Source organism: Apteryx mantelli, chromosome 5, assembly GCF_036417845.1.
Source record: "Apteryx mantelli isolate bAptMan1 chromosome 5, bAptMan1.hap1, whole genome shotgun sequence".
Lineage (NCBI taxonomy): Eukaryota > Metazoa > Chordata > Aves > Apterygiformes > Apterygidae > Apteryx > Apteryx mantelli.
In genome coordinates this window covers 68,351,468-68,375,172 of record NC_089982.1, presented here as the reverse complement: position 1 = coordinate 68,375,172, position 23,705 = coordinate 68,351,468, and the positions used below count along the sequence as shown (strand labels likewise).

Below are 23,705 nucleotides of genomic sequence, written 5' to 3'. Positions count from 1 at the left end.
TATGCTTTACATACAGTTTGATCTTCATTGAATTCAATATGAGGGTTGCTTTCCCTTGAAGGTAAAATAAAGATGCTATTGGAAAGTATTTTCAAAGTGGCGGCTTACCTAGTGGTATGTACCTGCCACAGTGCAATTTACTCCAAGGTCCATGCTTTATCCATATGTTCACAGCAAAAATAGATCACATAAATCTTGGCAAATGCACAAGACATCAATGATACATTACTGGGGAATAAGAATATCTTGATAAGTACATATAGTGAAACCTAGTAATTAAAGTGTGCAGTATTGCCAATGCTGTATGTCCTAAATTGCTATAGCAGTACAGTGTTAAACAAAATCTTAATATTTTTCTTCCATTTATGAATGGAGCAGAGTTCTCTCCACCCGCACATTTGACCTGCAATCCCAGTTAAGTTTGAGGTAGTTCCTCGAGCTTATTTCAGTTTTCTTTAGCACTCGTCATTGTGGATAGTCGCAACTATTTTTTTTTCAGGGTAAGTGGGTTTTAGCTAGGGCTCCCTAAACAATAGAGTCACTCTTCTTTTTTCCTTTTTCAGTTTATAAGGCTTCTCCTTGATTTGTTTTGGGGTAAGTTGTGTAGTTCTGGCTTATGATTAATTTAAGGGTCTAAGCTTTTCTAATTAGAATGTCAATTAGTAGACTCAGGTGGACATCTTTCACAAGACCAAGCTCAAACTCGAGTTTCCATTTCAGTTGTAGTCCTTTCAGCAGGCATCCAAGGAGCTTAGAAAGGATTAATAAGACTTACAAAACTCCAAGGATAATTATGTAAGTTTTATTTAATGATTCTTATTAATTTGAAATATATATTTCTGTTGTTTTGCAGCAGAAAAGTAACATCATGGGTACAATGAGCCACATGATAAGTGCAGTGTTGCTCTGTCCTGAGGACTGGAGTGTTTTGGGTCAGCATTGATGAATGACTCTCCATATATATGATTATGATTGATATATGATTGACTGACTGATATATATGTATATTTATATTTATATGTAAATATATATATGCAGTCTAAAATACTGAAACTCCTAACAATGATAATAGTGAAAAATGAGGCAGTTCTTGGACAAGCTTTTTCAGCAAACAGGAGTGGATGAAGTGGGATCTTAGAAAAGAATAAGAGGAAAGATTCATCAGTTGAATGAACTTATTTAAATATTTTCATTGCTTAATAGATTGTTTAATGCCAGTCCTTGTACATTACACTAAACAATAAACAGTGCAGTATGGAAAGAGATATTACTGATGTATAAAATACATGTATGCACAGTAAGCATGCATAAACTAGCTGCATACTGTGTAGCTGTGTAGTCGTGGATAAGCCATTTTGAGAAAATAGCAGTCTACAGAGAAAAAGAATCTAAAAGATCTTGAAAAGACCAGGCTGATGGAATATTAGCTAGGACAAGGAGAACCATTTGACATGGATCATATACATCACTGACAGTAAGAATTCTTAAGATAACTGACCATCTCTAACTCCTTTGGAGACATAAAAAATATTCTGAAACGGTATAAAATAGTGAACTATCATTAAGGCAATAAGCTGGTAATTAGAAACTACCTAACAATATTAGCAGCATAACTGAGTGGAAAAGAACTTTATCTCTTGATATTGATATCGATGAAGTTAACAATAACAGTAAAAAAACTAATGTGATAAAACAGGAAAATAATTAATTAAGTCCAATTAAATGTATGTATATTTAAATGCACAAACTTGATGTGCCATTAGGTAATTCTGCATAATGGTTTTACTACTCAAAGAAGAGTACTGATTGTAAAATAAAGTTAGTTAATTAACTAGCAAGCAATCAGCAGTGGATTGCAGAAGCACACTCCTGCTACTGGCATCTGTTCATCAACAGACTAGTTGACTGGATTGAATAGTTAATGAAGTGCTATAGAAATTAAGTGTAAAAAGACCATTTAGTTCACGGTAGCTTTTAAGACAGCCTACAAGGATGTGTGCTTGTCAGGGCTTCTGGGTACACCTACTTCAAACTGATTCCAGTGTTTCAAAAAACTGAGCAGAACCTGAAAACCATACTGAGACCATTCCCTGTATATGTGCAGGGAGCATTCCCTATATATATCGTCTTGTATGTGATTAATCAAGGGCTTCCCTCTCCAAATTAGTAACAACCAAAAAATGTCTTTCCTTTAACACTTATTTAAAATTTCAGTCTGCGAAAAGAAGGCATGGAAACATCTGTGAACAAGTAAGACTGCACTTAAATAGGCACTTATTACCTTTTGTATTTCAGAAAAGAGAACAAATACTTGCTACTCATTTTTCAGTACTGCTTTCAAAGGCTGCTGTTGCCCTGGAGTCAGAGATCCCAACATCCCCAGTCAGAATGTAATTAGGGAAGATGAAGTCCTGCCCCTCTGGTTAGACAGAAATGGAAACCCTGGCTCAATGCAGTCACCATGATGGAAGAGTTAGTTTATACTATTTCTTGAAGTGATCCCTTCATTATTCAAATCCATTCTATTTCTGGTGAGCTAGCCACCTGAGTGCTAATCAGTAAGACAGGAAGTTTCAACCCTTTCCAAATTCAGGTTAGGGGATGAGATGAGAGGGTGACCAACAGGCTGAGAGACAAAGACAAGGGGAAACAGAACTACACTGTGGAAAGAACACAGAAAACAATGTAAGTACCAACTGCATTAAAGTAGCTGGCAAAGTACACTCTCAGTACAAGGCAGCAGAGATAATTCATCTGATAAGCAAAAATTCAGTTACCTAAACTAAAGAAATGAGCACAAACAAGTTGATTGACTCAGTAAAAACTAAATAAGCCTGAAAAAAATATTTTTTTCATTAATTTACAAATCTTAAGTGGAGAAGAATAGAAACTTAAGAGGAGTAAGGTACTGAAAGAAGTCTTCAGGAAAAAAACAAAAATCCCTCAGCCTAGCAGCATGAAAGCGCAGCTTGCAGCAGCTGCTACCAGTGTATTTCAATCACCCTGCAAAGATCAGCATCTCCTAAACCAGCGGGGCTCAATTTTTATCCATGTGAGAGACAGAAAAGTGCTTCTGACATCTTGGCAGATGTAGTACTTTTCTCTCACGCAAAAGGAGGCAAATTGGTATTATCTGCCAACTTTCTAGCCTGTCTTCACACAGCTGCATTATGATATATAATATTGACTGAAAATATGTAATATTTGTTTCAACTTGTAACTATTCGAGTTGATATACAACTGATAGAATAGTCTGAAATACTGGAAGTGTATTACTTTTCAGAATTTGGATGCCACTAAGGAAATCAATGCAGAGTTACCAAGTGTCAAAAGTTATTTTCTTCATGAATAGCTTCGGAGTGCTGCCACACAAGTTAACTAAAAATATACACCTCCTCTTGTTCAGCTCTCTCACTTTATGCACATTTTGTTGGTGCTTCTTAAATAACTTTAAATGACTCCTTTGGGCTTTATGATGGTCTGTCTACTTCAGAACTATAGCTTTAGTAATTGGACTGGTGATGTTTTGCATGTATTGAAACACTCCATTGACAAATTATTAGCAGCACTTGTGATAAAAGATAACGTTTGAACTGTTTCACATTAATATGTACATTAAATATAGGAAAGACTAAAATGTTAAACTCAAAGTTCTTGAATATTCATAATTTTCTAATAATATACCAATGGGGCAAAACCTGAAAGAATATTATGGAAGAAAAGAAAAAGGTACTTTTAGAGTAAATAAGACATTGTGCTAACTTTCTAAAGAAAATTCAAATTTTACTACTTCCAGAGACTGTTAGGTCTGTGTAATATTGTTCCTTAAAGAAACGCTGGCCGGGCATGGAACATTGTCCTCCAAACAGGCAGAGAGTCCAGCCACTCTTAACACAGGAGAAAAATACACACAGAATGAGGGTGCAAATTAATTTCCTTAGTCACATAAGTAGCGCACAGGATACACCTCTTTAAGTCATAATACTTCAGGAACATGAATAAACTTACAAGTGACAAAATGTACATCTGATGGCTTTTATTCAGAAATATTAAATCAGTGCAAGTTTGAAGAGTATTTTTAGGAAAGAAGACGTAGGCAAGTGTATCTAAAATGTATTTGGAAAAAAATTAGTTATGTCAAATGATTTTTCTCACTAGCCTGGAAAGGCATTTGGCATGTCAGGAGGAGACATGGCACTGCACTGTAACTAGGAGCAGTAGAACCTATTACAGATTTGCTGAAGCCTGGAGCTCTACAGACCACAGTTGGAAGTCTTTTATGTTAAAATTCAATATGCACAGGGGGCTGCAAATAAAAGGCCTTTGTTTGTCAAAATAAACTTGTTTGTGCTAAAGCAACAGAACTGTTCATATGTGAAAACTCAAGATGAGTATTGTCTACTTTCAAAGTACACAAACATTTTCATTGACAGATATTCTTAACATTCACTCAAATCAATCATGGTTTTTTTCCTTAAAAGTTAAAAGCAAAATGCAAATAAAAAAACAGCACCTGGGAAAATGTTATCAGAGGAAGCTACTGGGCTACTGTCATAAAAGTAAGAGCTTTCTGATAGCTAATAGCTTTGTTAAAACAGTAGAAGAAATGGATTAAAGTGAAATTGCCCATATTACCAGTTTTCTTGTTCCAGGGAATTTTAATTCCTTCTGTTTAATTCCTACTTTTGAATACTTTTCCTGAGTAACATATATTCAGTGCGTTGAAACAGTATCTGATAAAATCTAATTTGAGTTAGGATCACAGTAATTTTCATGCTCCTGTTTTATTCTCTTCCATAATCTGTGCAGTTAGGAATTTTTTATGGTTAAATTGCACAAAAATAGTGCTTCTGTACTCTTTTAATGTAATTCTTTACAATAGAAAATTATACATTCTCTTTAATAATGAGAGTTGTATTTTGAAAGCTGGAGTTCTTATCAGTCTCTAGAAAAATCACTCATTTGAACACTAATTAAGAGACAAAATTTGAAGCAGATTACAAAAGCTATTAAATCCAAATTATTATAGGAAGCGCTGTGAATAGATTTTTTTTTGATATCCTAGCAGTTTCTGCCTTGGGTGGGGTTCTATTATCTACATAAAAACATCTGTTTTTCCTCCATGTGTTTATTCTTTCTTATCCAATACACCAGTTTTCTACTTTTATTTTATGTGGTGACTTATTTTCAGCTCAACTCATAAATGCAACTGAAGATTGTTAATGTGAAAGACAAGGTAAAAAATGTGTGGTTATTTGAAGTGCTTGGATGAACTGCAAGTATTTGCTATCCCTGTTTTCCAGGAGATGGTACCTGGCTCTACACTTATGTAATAATGATAATTATAACTTAAAAGTATTTCCACTTTTATCTCATGATTGGTAATATAAATGTATAAGCAGTTCTGAGAGTATGGAATGAAATCCTGGACTCTCGTTTTGCAGATAAATATCTTAACAGCAACTGTATAGGGACACCTACTGCTTTGAACCCCATGCCTCTTGCCTTCTTGGTGTAGGTTACCTTGACCGCAGTGATAGGAGTGGGGAGTTTCCCACTAAGCTGTTTTATAGGTTGACCAGACCTCATGATTTCCCGTGAATCCTCCTAAGCCACTGGCAAGTCATACTGCTTGATGGTCAGAACATCCTCAGGAGACGTGGGTTGAGTTCCTCTCAGGCAAGGAGGAGACTAAAACCAATCCTCCTGCTTCCTGGGCACATGCTTTACCTGCTATGCATTCATTGAAAGGGTCATCTTCTCCTATGACATTTTGAAAAAAGGAGTTAACCTTCCTCAGGCCTCATAAGAATAGGTGTAGATACATATCTTTATGAAAGGATTCCAGATTCTGCTCTTGCTTGTCTGGATCTATCTCTACAAACAGCATAGAAATCCAAGTCTTGAATTTCACTTTAGGCTCAATTATACACAGTTACTGTAGCTTAACTTGCGGACTTCTAAACCTCTATTAGCTATAGCCTTTCAGTGGCTATAACAATCATGTTTATATTGACGTATCTGTAAAATGCAAGGAGATGCATGATTTCAGAGGGAGTCAAATTACTGAATCAGGGGCAAAACAGAGAGCCACAGCTATGTGTTGATGTATAACCTCTATGAAATAGTTGCAGGTATTCTTTTGTGAATCGACAGCTTTCAGATAAAGAGAGTAATGACTCAAATGTATCTTAGTATGTATAACATCAGTCTAATTTAGGCATATTTTTGTCACTGTTACCTTCATGTTCTTTCTTTCCAGCTCATTGCTGCTCATTTCCAGCTTGCTGTCACTTCAGCTCTGATCCTGATGCTGTTTCTGCAAAGACAGCACTTCTATGTAAAGTCCTATTGATTTCAACAGAATTCTCATTGAAAGTAAAATGTTCACTTGTAGAATTAGGGCTCTAGATTGTAGAGTCCTCTCTTATCATGCAATAACTAAATACAATAATAAGATAGTCTTGTTCTCAGCTGTGGTCTCTTGATGCTACTGCAATGAATATAACACTATGAATTATAGACCAATGTAGTAAAAACACAAAACAAAGCTCAATCGACATGACACTTGAAATATTAGATGAAAATGCATTTCTTCCTCTGATGTTTTTTGACCTTAGTTCATTCTTGACATACATTTTAGATGAACTGTCCATGGGAAGAGTATAGGGAACAAGGTAGGTGTCAGAGTTAGGATGATGCTCATATATGGAAACATGCTAAATTACTTTTCTGTTTATTTAGAAGTTGAGAAGACTGCACTATTACTAAACAAGAAAGAAATATCTACATCCTAATACCATAACCACATAAAAGTGGATGAAGACAATGCTGGCAACACTTGCTTTTCATGGTATAGATTAAAGAAAGACTTTACATACATCATCTTTTCAGCTCATGAGACAATGCTGTGCCCCATCACATCCTGGGCATAGTGACTACAGCAAGGGTTGTCTTTCCGCTTTCCTTTCCTCACCCGCTTGTGACTTGCAGACTAGCTATGTCTGGCAACCTGCCCTTACAGAGCAGGAGACAAGCCACAGTACCAAGCTGCATAAACGTATGAGATACAGCCCTACTTGTGAGGGAGCGTGGCGTAGGAGTCATTGTGCAGCACTCAGGATCTGTACGCGAGGTTTGAGGGCTCTATCGTTAATCCTAGTTCTTGTTCTACAGCTCTGTTGTGCTGCACTTCTGCGAGAGACACACTGAATATATCTGTGAAAAAAGTGAATCTTCTTGTGCTAAACAAAGACAACTGACATGGAAAAAATCTTCCCTGTACTTCTACTGTGGTATCACTAATGTCTGTTCGGGCTAAGTCATAGCTACATACTCAGTTATATTTGTGCTCTTTATCATGCAGAATATACTTTTTTTTTTCTTAGTAGCATGTGATACACCTACAGTATCACATTGGGTACACCTTAATTTCAAGGGAAGTTTTTAAAGACTTCTAATTTAGATTTTATTGACTTTTAAAATTTTGTCATCTTTGGGTGGCTAATGTAGAAATAATTTTTTTTTAGTTTTATCTGCATCCTTAAAGAAAATTTTAGAACGATACATTATTCAGTTCTGTTTTGCACTATATGCCAAGCACCTCATCAATAAAAGACAGATTTCTAGAAAAGATCAGAAATACTTGTCACTGGGATCTCAGCTGGTAAAAATCAGCAAAAGCTCCTCTGAAGACAGTTTTTTACTGCACTGACTAGTACAGAATCTGATCCAAAAAGCCTTACTTAATTTTACTACTATGAGATTTAATTATAAAAAATGAATATATTTGTTCAATTCAGTCTTCCTGCTGCAGCTATGATACTTTAATTTATTTTCTGGATTAATTTCATTTCTTATTTCTCAAGCAATACTTGGTGCTGAAAGGCAACACCTAAGTAAAATTGATGAAACACTATGCTAGTGCTTAATTTCCTGTTTCACTTTCTTCTCCCCTGTTGTTTTAGGCAGTGGGGAGCCTGTAAACAATAACAACAGTGTTAAATATGCAAGGTAATGTGAAAAATCAGTCAAGTCTGAAATTTCTGGGTTTAGCTAGAAGTTAAAGGAACTTCATAGCACAGAGAAATTGGCATCATTTTGGCTTGCCTGCTTGAAGGTAATATAGCTTTACTGCTAATGTAGTCTATAATAAATATTCATGAATACACATCACATCTCAGACATCAGGATTTTCTAGATAAATTTATTTTACAGCTTTCTTTCAATCAAACTTGAGAAGGCAAATAAATAGCTATCTTTTTTCAAGAGCATCAGGATTAGAAGAGCCTAGACTTTAACAATCTGTCTCTCAAACTGCAAAATATGCATTTAGAGCTACACAGTGGATGCAAAATTATTGTGCTATGACAGAAGGACACAGTGTTGTTCCATATCCTACCTGGAATTCCCAAAGCTCATAGATAGAAAAGTCTTTTTTCAAACTTAAAAAGCCTCCAGCATTTGCTCTGTTCCATTTCCGTTCCCCTCCTCCTCCTTTTTAATTGCTTAGGGAGATTAGCACAACTGGCCCAGAATCTATTCTGCAGCCTTTCAGAGTGCTTTCTGTTCTTAGTTGTGTAGCTAAATTGATTTTACCAATAATGTCTACTTTTACATGTTCTGATCCTATATAGCTCTAAATTTATGATTCAATTTGACTTTGTTTGGCTCCTGTTCTTAAAAGGATCATAAATTTGCCATTAATCTTTGATTGTATTCCATCTGCTCTCAAGGTGACTTCTGTTGCTTTAGGACTTACTACAGAGCTACCTGCCAAACAATCTTTTCACTGTGAGGCTGTGTGTTTTTCCAGGAACAGTTGTATCAGGGTATTTCATTCTTGTTTCATAAGCTGATTATCAACTGCACTAGATCATAACATTCAATTCATTTGAAGCGCTATAATTCTGCTTTTTTGAAAGCACCTTAAACTTCTTTCTTTTTCCTCTCAAACTGATTTGAGATCCAACAATACTACCACTGAAGAAACCATAAGTATTCTTAAGTGTAGGAGCTGAACTTTTGCTTCTAGTTAGGGAGAGGTAAGGACATATATACTGTACAGCACATTTGAATTCAAAGACAATGCTTCTGGCACAGAAAACCACTGAATCACAAATTTTTGGAGCTGAGAGAGTATTCTGGGAAACATCACTACGAACTTGTTCTGTTTTTATACTCTTTCTTAGACAGCATTGGATTGGCCAGTGTCAGAGACAGGATACTAGACTATACAGACTGTTGATCTAACCTGGCACAGACATTTGCCTGGTTTTTTTTGGTTAGGGGCTCCACAGTAACTGCATGTGTGTATGCTCTTATCCTGTGGCACAAACAAAATGGCTTAATCCACAGTGAGAGAAGACTAATTATATAAGGTGATGGTCTCACTAGCACCCTGGGGTGTACTAATGAGAAGTGTAGTTTGCAGCTTGTAGCTATGACAAGTCTTCAGTAGTAAAACAGGTAGGTTAAATATTAGAGAAAGAAGACTTTTAAAAAAGAGAGACAGCATCCGACTGCTAATACTTAATTTCTGTCAATGAACAGCATAACTAGAGAATATACAGTGCTTTAAAACTGCTTCTTTCTGGAGGACAGTGTACAGGGCTGATGGTCCAAGACACATATTAAGAGTTCCCAATCAGCCACTGATCTGAACTCACTCTTCAAAGCATCTTGTTTTAGCTAATGCATTACGTTCTCAGGCCCCGGATTACTCTACTTAGGCTTTTCAGTTGGTGTTATTTGTTTCTGTGGATTCCTTTGTGATGTTTTCTGGTTAGACTCTTGGAGACTCAGAATCCACAACTGAAACTCTATCTTGATCCATCTCTTTATCATGAAGGAAAAAAAAAAAAAAAAAACAACAGAAATTTCTCCTCTATTGATCAATAGTAGCTACAGTTTTATTTCAGCATGTAGCTTCACTGAGTTCAGATTTAGATTTGGCAACAAACCTGAACTGTAACCCTCTCAAATAGATATTTTCAGCTCAAATTTGGTTAAAAATTCAGAAGGTGGCATTTGAACCCATATGCACCCTGTCTTGTTCTGCCATAGTGGGACTGCACAATTTAAGATTTTTGAAAAATAGTGATCTGAATTTATTCCATAAGTATAACCTCAAACATACATAACCTCTGTGTGAAGAAAAATTACTCAGGAGTGCTAGAAAACTCAGTAACGCTGACAGCACCTGTAAGTTCATCTCTGAGTGCTGCAAACTAGCCTGACCCTACATAACATCTCCCCCATATGAAAGACACTAAGTATTGCTTGAAAACTGGAGAGAAGCAGTGTGAATAAAATGGCAGCATTTCAAGACTTACGTCTGTAGTGCTGCCTCTGCAGGCATGGTAAGATGAAGCCTTAACCCAAACTCTAGCCTGGTACATAGAGTAGGTAACCAACAGCATTCCTAAATGAGGAAAAACATTCACATAAAATAATAACAGTACCCTACTTAGTTCTTTGGGGCTGTCTGAGTTCAAGAACTGAAACAGCTTTGCCAGACCTTCTTCCTGTAGCTGTAACCCAAACCTGAACCTCAGCATTAGCCTTCCACTCAGGCAGCAAACACAGTACCAAAAATGGAGGAAAAAACTTCGACACTGAGTGATAACAGTTTCTGGTTTGCCAAGAGAGAACCAGCTGAAATCAGCAGTTGAACAGGTTCTCTAGACTTTCCTCACCAAAACCTTTATTCTTCCAAGTGCGCTTTAATAGCTTTCCATATGAGGAAGGTACTAAGGGCTGTCTGAAAAATGAAGATAGATAAAGTGCTTATATCAGTTGTCAGGTCTGATAGGACTGGGCTCCAGAATACAGCCTAACCCGAGCCCTACACCTACTGTTACAGGTAAGCAAGGACACCTTGAAATTTCAGAGGAAGCTTCTCATAGCAACAAAGTCATCACTGTGTACCTGGCTGAATTTAGTTGAACAGATCCTGTTAGCCCAACTCTGGAACCTTATTTGTGGAAAGTTTCGATATCAAGCTTAATCTGAACCCTGTCTTTCCAGGTGGGCAAGGTTCTCAGGAAGTCCATGTAATGAGAGAAGAAACTGTTCAGGTAAGCTAGTTTTAGTCCACATTTGGCAAAGTTTTGTAACAGAATTGCTACAATAAGTCACATTCTCTGAAAACAGAACCCTTAACGGTAACTGGACTTACCCATAGGAAAAGTCCTCTGAACACTTTGAAAATTGACAGCAAAGCTTCCATATAATCCTCTAACAGCCCTCTACTTACACATCTAGCCTAACTAAACTCCTATTAAGATCATAACCCCTGGTCTCCAGAACTTTAAACCCAACTGCAAACCTAAATAATAGCTTCCAGATGGGTAGGAAACCCAGGACTACCAGAAAATTAAGGGGAAGCCAGAACACAGGTGCAGGTATCATTTCCCAAATATAGCTCTGCCAGCCTATGTGAAATAATTAAATTCACTTTAATAACTATTAAAATGAATTTAAATTACCTTTACATTAGCTCTTCAGACTTTAATAACTATTAAAGTGAATTTACATTACCTTTACATTAGCTCTTCAGACCTTGTTCTCTAGAACCTTACCTCTAGCCACAAACTTAGTCTTCAAACACAGAAGGAGACTCTCCACTCTCTGAAAATTCAGGCGAAGGTGTTCACAGTAGCTAGTAACAGCCCTTCATTTAACTCGCCAGGCCTGCACATGGCTTTGCAGACCCCAGTGTCTGAAACCCTTGCTTACACTTCAGCAAGACACCCAACATTTCGCAGAGGCTGGGCAAGTGGTCTCGTGTGAACTGCTGCTTGCCGCGGAGGCTGCACCTGTTTAACGGCTGAGGTGGATCCGCGGTCTGTACTGCATTTAACTCTACTGTCAGTCTGGACTTTCATACAAGCCTGTTAATCAGGAATGGCTGAAAAATTCAGGAAAACTGAATACACAGTGACTAATATCAGCCATGGGATTCCCTGTATTCCTGACTTCAGTCAGGAATTAAATTAGCAGTTAAATGGGATCCAAAGGCTTGACTCTCAGGATCACTAACCCTGTGTGCATCCATTCCCCAAAAAGTTACCATGGGCAGAGCTGCTTAAGGCAGGATTTTGTCCAGGCTCAGGGAGGCCAAGGCTCCTACTAGCTCTAGTCGGCTCCTGCGTTGGGGCATGGGTGCGCAGACAGGCTCTGCAATCTCCCTGCTAGGGCTCGCTGCAAAGTGCAAGCTCAGGCCAGGAGACTAGCCGCAGTCCCATGGTTTTGTGCTCAGGGGTGCCGGGATGCCATGTCCTTCAAGCAGGGTTTTTCGATCACACGCAGCAGGGTCTAAGGCAGGCACCTAGGGCTCCTTGAGGCCTCTGGGACAAAACTGGCTTGCGCCAGCTTATTCCCTCAGTCTGTCTCTTCAAAACATTTTGCACTTGTCTTTGTAGATATACCATTAGATAAAGAGCCAAGTGATAAGAAGTAACTTCAAAACAATACCTTGAAGCTGAGCTAGGCAGGATTTCTGCTAACGCATAACATGCTGCCCTTCCAGCTCACTGCTCTGCGCCCGCGTCGAGGGCTACTCACATGGCTTCTGCTTGGGCGGCTGCAGAAGCTGGAGCCAGATTCAGCCTCTTCATGCAGCCAGGGAAACCTTCCTTTTGTTCCCGCCTTAGGGTTTTTCAGCGGGAAGAACAGTCCGAGGGAAGCACTGCAGCCATGCGCAGTGCCAGGGAGGGTGCCGGCGGCCGAGGGGCGACACCTCCCCGCGGGGCCGGGCCTCGCCTCGCCTCGCCTCGCCTCGCCTCGCCTCGCCTCGCCTCGCCTCGCTGCCAGGGCCCGTCCCGCCGCCGGGGGGGTGACGAGGGCCCAGGGCACGGCCAGCTGCGGCACAGACACCACATCTGCAGGCCCGTTTGCAGTGATGGGGCAGGTCAGGTGGGGAAGCCCACCCGCAGGTCAGAGTCCAGTGAGGGTAACCGGGGCTGGACGCAGCCCTGCCACGGCCGGGCAGCGCCGTGGGGATGGCGCCGGGCCGGGGAGTCGATCTGTGGGACGGGGTCGGCACCAGCACCACTGCGGCGCGGCGGGTGGCGGCTGAGGGCCCCAGCAGGGCTGAAATGGCGGCCGGGGCCGGGGCTGGGGCCTGGGGGAGCCCCGGGGAGGCCATGAGGGACAGCGGGGCCTGGCAGGGCCCCCAGGGCCTGGACACGCCGTTCCTGAACCACCCAACGAGGATGAAGAGATTCGCTATGTTCGTCCTGGTATTTGGCAGCAGGGAGCTCCTGAACATCACCCAGACCCTTGTTTTAGAATTTCAGAATTCCTACTTGTGATCATAATGATCTTATCTTTATTCAGCATTGTTTATTCAGCGAATACCTGGAAGTCATTTGCAAACTTAGAGCGACTGACTGATAATAAGTTTTTCTTTTCCTCCTCCCCCCTCCTCTATAACCCATCTAAATTCAGCCACCTCTAGAGCAAATTGCCTCAACCAGACAAGTGTCTAATCCAAAGCCCCTTTTATTTAGTGGATAGATTCCCAAAGATGCTAATGTGCTTGGGCTCCGTCCATAAAGCAAACATAGTTAATTCAAGCTATAACTTGTTTATGACCTGAAAGGTAATCTTAAATAAAATATCACACAATCCTTGATGTCTTAAGTACTCAGAGCCTTTGCTTTATTTCTCTTCCAAAGGGCAGTGCCTCCAGTGAAGTGCCTGCTGCGCTTTTAACTGGGCAAGGCAGACTGAAGGAGAAAAGTGACAGTATTTCGTTATGTTTAAATACAACACTAGCTGGATGTCCCACTGCGATTTCTCATCCACACCTTGACACAGTCTCACCTTATTTAACTGTGTAATACCTTACCTTGAGGAATAGTTACCTGTACATACATGAAAACACTAACTATGCATAAATCCTCCTGAAAAAGTATATGCAATGTAAATTTTTGTTGAGTTAAAATACATGAATTAAGACAGATGAGGATCACTTGCTGATTAAAATGTATGATTCTGAGTAAAAATAAGATAATTGTAAACACATTTGCCTATTTGCTTTTTATAGTTAACGTCTATGCTATACCCACAGATATAATGCAAGTTGTTTCCTTAGCAACCATCAGTAACACCAAAAAGAATTAATTCTAGAATATTAATTCCATTCTATCCTGAAGTAATTAGCAACTATTCCAAACTGAATTAGAGCACACATTATTACCCTTTAGAGAGTAAATCTCTGCAAATTAGTTAATAAATTTCCTGAATTAGTTTGGAAAATTAAATGAAAATCATTTGCATATAAGTGGAAAGTTGTTTACTACCAGCTTCAATCTGCCCATTTCTGCACTTTAAATTTCAGTTAATACTTTAAACAGCATTAAAACCTATTAATGGTAACCTAATCTGTGCATTGCTAAAACAGCAGTGGGGAAATTGCTGTGGGGAAATCAAAGAAGCAGACGAAAGGCTAGCTTACAACTTCAGCTTGCCTTTGCTGGGTCCACAAATTTCTGTAATTTCATTACAAAAATTCAGAATAACACTGCTGACTTCCATCTATGTGAAGATAAACTTTCAGAAGAGAACTGAAGGTACTTCGTAATGAGATTTTCCTAAGTGCATACAAACAGCTGAAACAGTAATGCTGTAAACTTTCTCGGTTCACCTTAGAGCACTCCTGACTTTGAAGCCTAGAATAACAAATAGTGTTAACTCTTAAACTGTTGAGGAGTTTAGCAGTCTTGTCCTTTAAACGTTTATTCAATTCCACATTAGATAAAGGAAGTTAGATTTTGTTTACCTCTTCTGAAAAATGCAGTCATTGATATGCACTTTTTAGCTTTTTCACTGTCCTAATTTAGAAATAAAAAATCTGGCTCTGCTACCAGTCTGCTCAGGAGACTAATCATCAACATTAAGAAAGATTTTGCTGATTTTTTCATCCAGAACCCTCATTTACCCAATTTCTTTTGTAAGACTCTATAACTGCTCCAACAGATTTTTCTCCACCCCCTTCATTGGAATCAACTCATTATACCTCACTCTGCAATTTTCAGAGAAGAGACATCAGCCCTTAGCAAGGACTATAATCATGATTTCATGTGCGGAAACAAATATCTTTTAGAAGTACTCAGCTGGTTGTTAGTTGTACTTGTGTTTTTATTTTGTCAACCAAGGTACAGAAACATATATACTCAATGTATATATATTTACTGTGTATATCAGAAGTTGCCAAGAGATTTTAGCTCTCATTAGTCTAGACAGGAATTGAAATTTTTCTTTTCATAAGAGGAGAGAAGCCTGACAGGTTACAAGTATGGAATCTCACACTTTCCTATATGTTCCAAATATATGATGAAACATTAGTATTGCATTTAATTAATCCAAAATAAAAAAATCTATATTCCCTAGAAACAAATGCAAACCAAAATTTTAAATATGTCTCCTGCCCCATAAGGGCTCTCATGCAGGGCTTGATATAAGATCATTTCCAATCAGTGGTAATATTTACATCAATCTCTCTTGAAGTTCAATCGGTGTCTTTTGATTTGAAATCTCAGATGCAAAAACACTGAGATTTCAGTTTCTTCGGACAAAAATCTTCAATCTGAAGGATTCCAATTTGTTCATTCTGAAACTTCCCTTTTTCCTTCTGTCCTAAATCCCAAACACCAAACTATAGTCTAAACCTGGGCATTTCCTGCAAAAGTTTGCTTTATAATTCACAAGAATAAAATATTTAATTATGGCCTATATAGCAGCTAGACCTTGATGCTGTCAGTTAAAACATGGCAGCATGTTTTAGGATCTGGCTTTTTTCTGTTAGTAATAAAACAAACTTGCATAATTTTAATGAAAGCTGAAAAATCCTGATTCTCAGCTCTGTCTCAGCTATGTGTGGAGCTGAGGGAATGACCATGAAACCTGATGCAGCTCTGTGATTCACAGCCACCCAACTCAATTTTGATGAATTTAAAACTATAAGGCCATACTTCCTCTAATAGCGTAAGGCACTTCAGGAAATTCATAGCAGTCTAAGATGAAGTAAAAGGGTCACTATGCCATGCATGTTTTGTCCAAGAAAAACCCTTCCTACCCTTTACATCGGGTTGCATATGACCAATAAATTTGGCCTTCATCAGAATATTCATTTGTGTAAGAAGAATTCATATGTCTGCACAAGAAGAATTGTGCAGTGACCTTCCATGGATGTTTTAAGACCAGTTTGTACTGCTAGTAATCCCGCCATGAGATTGAACTTCACATCTGCAAGTAAAGGCCAATGACTTAGACAGCTAACATTATTTGTATAAGCTCAGTTGTTGGAAAACTTCCATTCATTCCCTCCCCAGCAGATGATATCATAGCTATGGGAATACTAGAAGCACCAAAAATTAAGTAAGATGTAATTTTTGCAGGTGTAGCAGTGAGCAGTCTTTTTTGATGTAAATTCTGAAGAGCTTACACAACAGGACAGGGATTTTTAATAAGTATAATTACCAGTTCTTTCAAACATAACAGAAAACTTCACTCTGACAATCACAAAGCATAGAGTGGGTAAAATGTAATTTAAGTTAGTACAAAAAACTCATGATTTCTAGTCTCATAACAAAAAGAAGATACTGGAAAAGAGACAGAATTAGGTCATTCTTCACAATGGTGCGGCAAAATACGACAATGTGGTGTATGCTAACCAGTTTAGAATCAGGCAAAAAAGGCTAGTGGCTATTTTTACTGCACGTAGTTACATATATTGTTTAATTTATGTATAGTGCACAAAAACTGGTTATATTTCTGGCATTAAAAAAGACCTATAGCATTTTGAAATGTTTTCTCTAAAATAATGAATTGAACTGTTCACAGTCATAAGCAAGGTATTTCAGTAGATCCATCCATACATACAGGCCTCTATGAAAGAACTAATGCAGCAGCTGTAATTAATTTTCCTTTGTTCAAAACCAAATTAAAAAGTACTTAATCAGTGGATGCCAGAATACAGACCCTCAAATAGCTTTGAAATGATACAAATACTTTGAAATTACATAGGAGCAGGCCAAAACCTTTCTCTGTAGAATCAAATTAAGTCAAAGGAGTTATATGAGGCCTGAAATGAAACTGGTCCAATTATTAATTGTTGCTCCCACACATTTGCAAAAAGATATCAAGTCAAATCTCTGTTCATTCTTTCAATTGAAAAAAGTGTTTCTGGAATCTTTCTTGTCTTGTGCCTTCTCATTGCTGACTACAGTTTGCCAGAAAACAGAAAGTTCTATTCTACAAAAATCATTTCAGTTGGCATATTTAATTTGGAAAAAATCAACTCTTTGCCTGTTTTTTTATCTAAGAAAAGTTCAAAAAAATTTTTTCATAAAATCTTGCAATTTTCCAGGGAAAGATACCTTTTTTCCAAATAAAATTTCTTTTTTTTTTTTAGAATCATCTGTGTTGTAATTCTTGTTAAAGAGAAAAAAAGTAAAAGAAAAAGACTAAGCCATGACTCTATTATTGTGCAGTGGGGATATCACAGTTTTAAGACCTACTGGAAAATCAAAATGCTCTGCTAATTAGTTTTGTACTTTCTGTACTGGGTTGTAATAGTCATAAAATTCAAGCTCTGTGGAACTTGTTGCATTGCAAACTGTGCACCTATACAACAAATTCATTTTTTTAATTATTGTGAGATCCAGCAGTAAGTATCTTATAGAACCAATGAGAAAACATACATCTGTGGCTTGAGAATTACCTAATTATCAGAAACAGCATAGTGAGGTGAGAAAGGGTACACTGGAATAAAGAGGATATAATCAGAAGAATTGGGAAGAGGTACTTTTCAACTACAGAAAGAATATGTCCATTCACACCCACAAAAGCCAAATCTGCTCATACATTGTTCAGAAAGGGACAAGGGATTCATCTTTTCTTGCAATTAAAAAACAGAAGTAGCAGGTAGAATTAACAGGATCAGAAAAATCAACATTACATCTTACATATAACCTGAGAGCAGAGAATTCAACATTTTATATGAACCATAACCTTTATATTTTTGTGATTCTTAACAGGCACACTTCAGTACTGTCCTGAGCAGCGCTGCTAATAAGACTTGTCTTCCTATGGATCATCTCTCATGTTTGATCACAAAGCCCACCTGAATCTTTTTCCATAGATGAGGTATGTATAATAACATTCTCCCATAGAGACTCTCTAGTGACTGATAAGACTTTGTGGCATCTGTAGCTTTTCCCTCGCTCAGGGCCATTTATTATTATTATCCTCTTTTACTGACCAGGCTACTCTTTTTCATGAAATAATATAGGAACATTTTAAGAACTTTATTTATTTACCATATTTGGTCAAAACTGGACAGCAGATTCAGAAGTTATTAAAGAAGGAATAGTTGTTAGAGAAGGGCTTGAACATCAGTAAAAATATTTATCAGTCATTCACAGATATAGTGTCTGGTTTTTAACAACTCATCAACACCCAGAACTCTCAGAAGCACCCTTCATGATCACTAATAAAAATCTCAGCTTCCAGGTCTGCTAAAATGAGTGAAAATTGAAACTTTGTCAAAAGCCTAAAAAAAAAGTCAGTAACAATCAACTCAGGATTACTGATGATTTGAAGTAGTGGATGTGCTCAATTTTCTCGGGTCCAGTTTTACCAGAAGGAGAAAATGTAAGCGTAAGTGAAATAAACAATTTACATTTTCATAGGTTTTGTATATTTTGTTTATTTTTGTTTATTTGATTTTTAACTTGGAAGGAACAGGAAAAAAAGAGATAAGAAATTACCAGATTTTAAAACTGTTTTTGGATAAAATGCCAAGCAAATTAATAAATTTTTTGGCAGAGTGTGGGAATGTAAGAATGAGATGAAGTGTCAGGGAGAAACAATGCAAACAGTGCAAGAATAATAAGAATTAGGGACCTTCAGAAAGGAAATGGAAAAGACCAGTGAAATACTGCTGTTACACTGCATTCATATCCCTTTCATTCACTGGAGAAAGAACATCATTATGTTTATCAATCTCAGTTCATATTCCTGGGTCATAAATAAAAGAAAGCAGACATAGCAGTAGAAAATGTGAATTTCACAGCCCACAGAAGGTCCTGTCTCCCAGTCAAAAGCTGTTCTTCAAGGTCATGAGATCTTTATTTTCTGAATTACTAAAATGACAAATATAGGTCAGGAGAAGCTTAGAATATATCTGTGAATGAGAATTGTGATTAGGTGTGCTTTTCAATACTTGCAACTGCAGCTACAGTAATTGCATCTCTCAGGTAGCTACTCCGATGCTGAGCATAAAAGACTGACAGATTCTGTCTCCTTGTACATAATATTTAATAGCTGAAAGACATACCAGCATTCTCACCAACTTGCTAACATTTTATTTTGTCTAATGAATGATGATATTCCATTCTAATTTTTTTCTTTCTTTTCCCTTTTTTTTTGACATATCAGAGAAATGGCTTTAGAAGCATAAGTTCTTTTGCTCTAGTTTAGGCATACCCTGGGAGAGGCTAGTTTGTGGAAATATCCTTTTTCTGCATTTTGATCATGCATAAGTGGGCCCCATTAGGCCCCCATAATTTTAACCATGTTAAAATTATCTCCTGCAGTGCAGGGCAGAAGTTAGTAATTTGCCTTAAGATGACTCATTCACTTAGTAGAAATGAAAAACAAACAGAAATATACAATGACAAAAAAAGAGAAAGATCTCTTTTTTCTTCTTTTTTTAAACTTGTTTACTGCAAGAATACATAAGGCCAAACCAAGAATGCTATTCACTGTACAAGCTGTTAATTCAATATTGTTTTCTTACAATACCTTGATAATCTAGTACCACTTTGGAAAAGGTTCATTTTATCATGATGCTTCATTTTTATCAAACAAGTATTAGAAAAATAAGAATGCTTAAGCAGATAAACAAAAATATTTGTGAGAGAATATACAAAAAGTAAAAAAACTGCCTCAAAATTTGCTATAAGTTTAGGTAACATATTAAAAAAATTTTAATATGCCTCTAGAGCAAGCAGTTTTGGCAGTAGAATGTGGGAACCAGAAATACTAATTAAGAAAGTATAAGTGACTCAGGTAAAGATAACAAAGCAGTGTTTGGATCACAAGTCATGCCTGGAACACAAGGATCAAAAGTAATATATTGTTCAGAAAAAATAGAAAAATTAATGTAAAGGTGATGATAGTAAATGAAAATGGAATAACAAACCAACACAGATTTATGGAAGAGACCATGCCAAGCTGCTTCTAGGGTTCTTAAATATAATAAATGTAATCTGTATGCATAAAAATGGGGTAAACACAATCTATACAGACTTCAGTAATCACTGATGACTGTTTCATTGCAAGTTACTGAGATGAATAATAAGGATATTGGTACAAAAGTAGTGGGTAATGAGCTGGCTGTAAAGGCAATTAAAACAGATTATGCCAAAAAACTTGTACTGACACTGTGATGCAAGGTTACTGTCTGAAACCATATGTATCACTATTCACCTTCATACAAGAAAGATGAACAGTATGAAGGCTGTCTTTATGCTTGTTGTCTAAACCATAGGGGGATAAAAATAAGAAGGAACGAGCTATAGTTGATGTAAAGGAAAAAGTTGGCACAGGAACATATGGATATAAACCGCCCATTAGGAAATAAGGGTGAAATTAGAAGACACTGAAATGATAGAATTTGTTGATACTAAAATTTGCCTTTTGATAGGCAAAAATATAAGCTGTTTAAAGATGGACAGAATTACAGACTGCAGTTGCATGTAACAAAGTGGATGTGCAGAGCTAATTCCTTTTCCTATTTCCTATGATCTTATGTACTTATCATAAGCAACTTCAGTGTAATGATATCCATATACAAAAGCAGCACTGAATAACACCGCTCCACGCTCTCTTTCAAAATGGATGCAGTTTATTAGCTTATATTTATAAATATTTATCATACATATAGCATGACTGGCTTAACAGGAACAAAACGGAGCATATCTAGTTGTAAATATAAATAGTGAGATACTGAAATCATTATACTCAACAGCACTTTGCCATTGAATTCAGACTGAAGTGAGGACAAGGATCAGACTTGAAAGCATGGCCACAGTAGAAGAACTGCATACGTTTTTAGAGTGGTTCTCAACTATTTTAAAAGCACTCTCAAAGTACAGCAGAACAGAACAGTATTATAATGCTTTCAAAGGTCTGGAGTTCTACTGGCTGTTGGCCAGATGCCACGATGCTGACTGAGCTACACTAAGTGCCTTCTCCTCTCCCGGATTCAGAATCTTTCCCATCTATAAGCCCTCCCATGTCTAGTTTCTGGCCAAGATTTTCTGAGAGGAATCATTACTGTCTTTTCATATGGATGGAACAAAACTTACATAATTACTCAAGCTAGAAGAAAACTAGCTGTGATGTCAGGGTATCCTGTATAAGGTTTAATTACTCTGCTAAATCACATTATAAATGCCCACTATACAGCATTAATCTGCTTTCTTTAAAGTATTTTTATGCAAAATGATGCAGTTGTTTTTAAAAAAGAAATGTTATAAGCAAGTTTACTGTCTCTGTGATTCAGGTGTTCCCTTCAGCTCTGTGTTCCAATTCCACAGCTAAATATTTTCTGTGAAAAGCTACTTCATAATTATGATGTAGGAAATAGAGGGTACCATTGGGAAAGATTACAAAAGGGGGCACACACTGTGACTCACACTACATGTCTTTGCAAGAGATATGAAGTAATGTAATGTTTCACTGTCCACACTCTTGTCTATCCTTATTCAAACAGGCCTTTCAAACACCTTTGGTGGTTCATACCTGACACAATTTATCTTTTTTTTCATTTTATTATTAGATAACATAACAGTGTTATCTAAGTTCATAAGAACTGAAGTTGTGGGCCACCTCAACTGCACAGAGACCATAAGCTCCCCATTCCTGCATTCAGCAGTCTCCCCAGCTACTTACCAAAGATTTCCGGAAACATGAGTAACAGCTAAGATGATAGATTACAGCTCTCCCATTTTGTGGCCACAGATGCTTAAGAACAAGGGATGTTGAGTAGTCTGGGGAATGCCTTCTGCTTGATTCAAGGGGAAAATCATGGATGTGGTTATCTAAATCACAGTGTTCCCCAGCAGTTTCTTCCTGAATGTGTAAGCCTGTTGTCACTCAGACCTGCCTGAGCTGTGTATATATGTATATGTATGTATGTATGTATGTATTCACACCCAGAGCACATGTTCTCATACTGTAGTATCAAAAACTTTAGAAATAAGGCTTATCATGGTACTCCTCTGATATACAGACACAGATATGAAGCAAACCATTAGATTCATTGCAGAAGAATTACAGCAAAAGTCTGTAATGACTGTATGATACAGGAGGCATCTGTCTGGCCTTGAAATCTGTGATTTGTGGCTGCATTGTAGAAGGTCAGTGAAAATATTTGTACATTTACTTTATACAGTAAGATAAGTATCTGTTTAGGAAAAAAATTACTAAAATATCCTGTAAGTATATTTTCTAATCTCAATGCCCTTTACAGTCTTTTGATTTTAAAAATCATACAGTCTACCCTTTCTACAGTAACCTTACCAAACATATTTTTAATTCTATTAAAATACTTAGCTTCAAGTTCTGCATAAAATATCAATATTATCGATTCATCCTTTTTCTCTCTTCAGGGCATGGTTTAATTTCACATCAATTTGTATAATGAAAAAGGCGGTGAACTGCCAGAAATGTGTGCTAAAGAATCAATTAAAATGCCTTATCAGCAACAAGGATATTCTATATCCTTTTACTAATGAAGGAAGATATACTGCAACATAGAAAATCAGAGATGATCTGATACCTATTTCTGCTAGCAAATTTTGTTCTTCAGTTGGCTACAACAGTTTTATGATGATGTATGATGATTTAATTTGACCATTATCAACATTAAATTTGCTGAAGGTTAAGTAGACGGTTAAGTCCAATGGAATGAAAATGAAATTATCAAATTAAATCCTCAAAAATAATTTTCATTTCTTATCCCTTTGTATTTTGTTAGGCCTTTATTTTTGTTTCATCATTCTAAAATATTCCTACAGTATGACTTCTATTCACAGCCAGGACAATCAAATATAAAAACAAATACATGGATTTTAGATACTCAGATGGTCTATTTTAACAGTGGTAGGTAATTTTTCTCAGAAGAAAATCTTGCTCTTGATTAATCATTGAAAAATGGTGAATTCAGTGGTGCCAGGATTTACCACATAAAGTATACATAAAAATATATTCATCTTATAGACCCATAGAGATGTTGGCTGGAAAAAACTTCTAGCCCAATTTCCCACCTGAAGCAGAACCATCATCAAGTTTAGCTTAGGCTAGGAGAGTAGTGCCAGTTCAGTGAAGCCAGAATTTTACTTGGTAGACCATCCTTAGAGGTGCTATAAAATGCTGCATTTTCGGAAGTGTTTTAAACCTTTGAAGATGCAGATCATTTGCCAGGGATATTCTCAAAATCACTTTAACAGATTCAGTATAAATGTTTTTGAAAATTCCAGCAGAAGCTTGCCACAGTTGTTGAGTATCTATTCCCAGCAACCTGTCTACCTAATATATCAAGATAGTGAACTATGACTGAATAACAAAAATGTAAGCATGACTTTTGTGCCATCTCTAGGTGATGTATGAACCAAACACAGACCTCT

General features: G+C 37.2%; 1 long non-coding RNA gene across 1 annotated transcript; it reads left to right on the top strand.

The window, feature by feature from the left end:
- Positions 1 to 11,056: 11,056 nt before the first annotated feature.
- LOC106498702 (uncharacterized) lies at positions 11,057 to 22,430 on the top strand. Its single transcript, XR_001295020.1, has 3 exons — positions 11,057 to 11,078; positions 18,048 to 18,156; positions 22,310 to 22,430. It is a non-coding gene; the product is annotated as an uncharacterized lncRNA (long non-coding RNA).
- Positions 22,431 to 23,705: the final 1,275 nt, after the last annotated feature.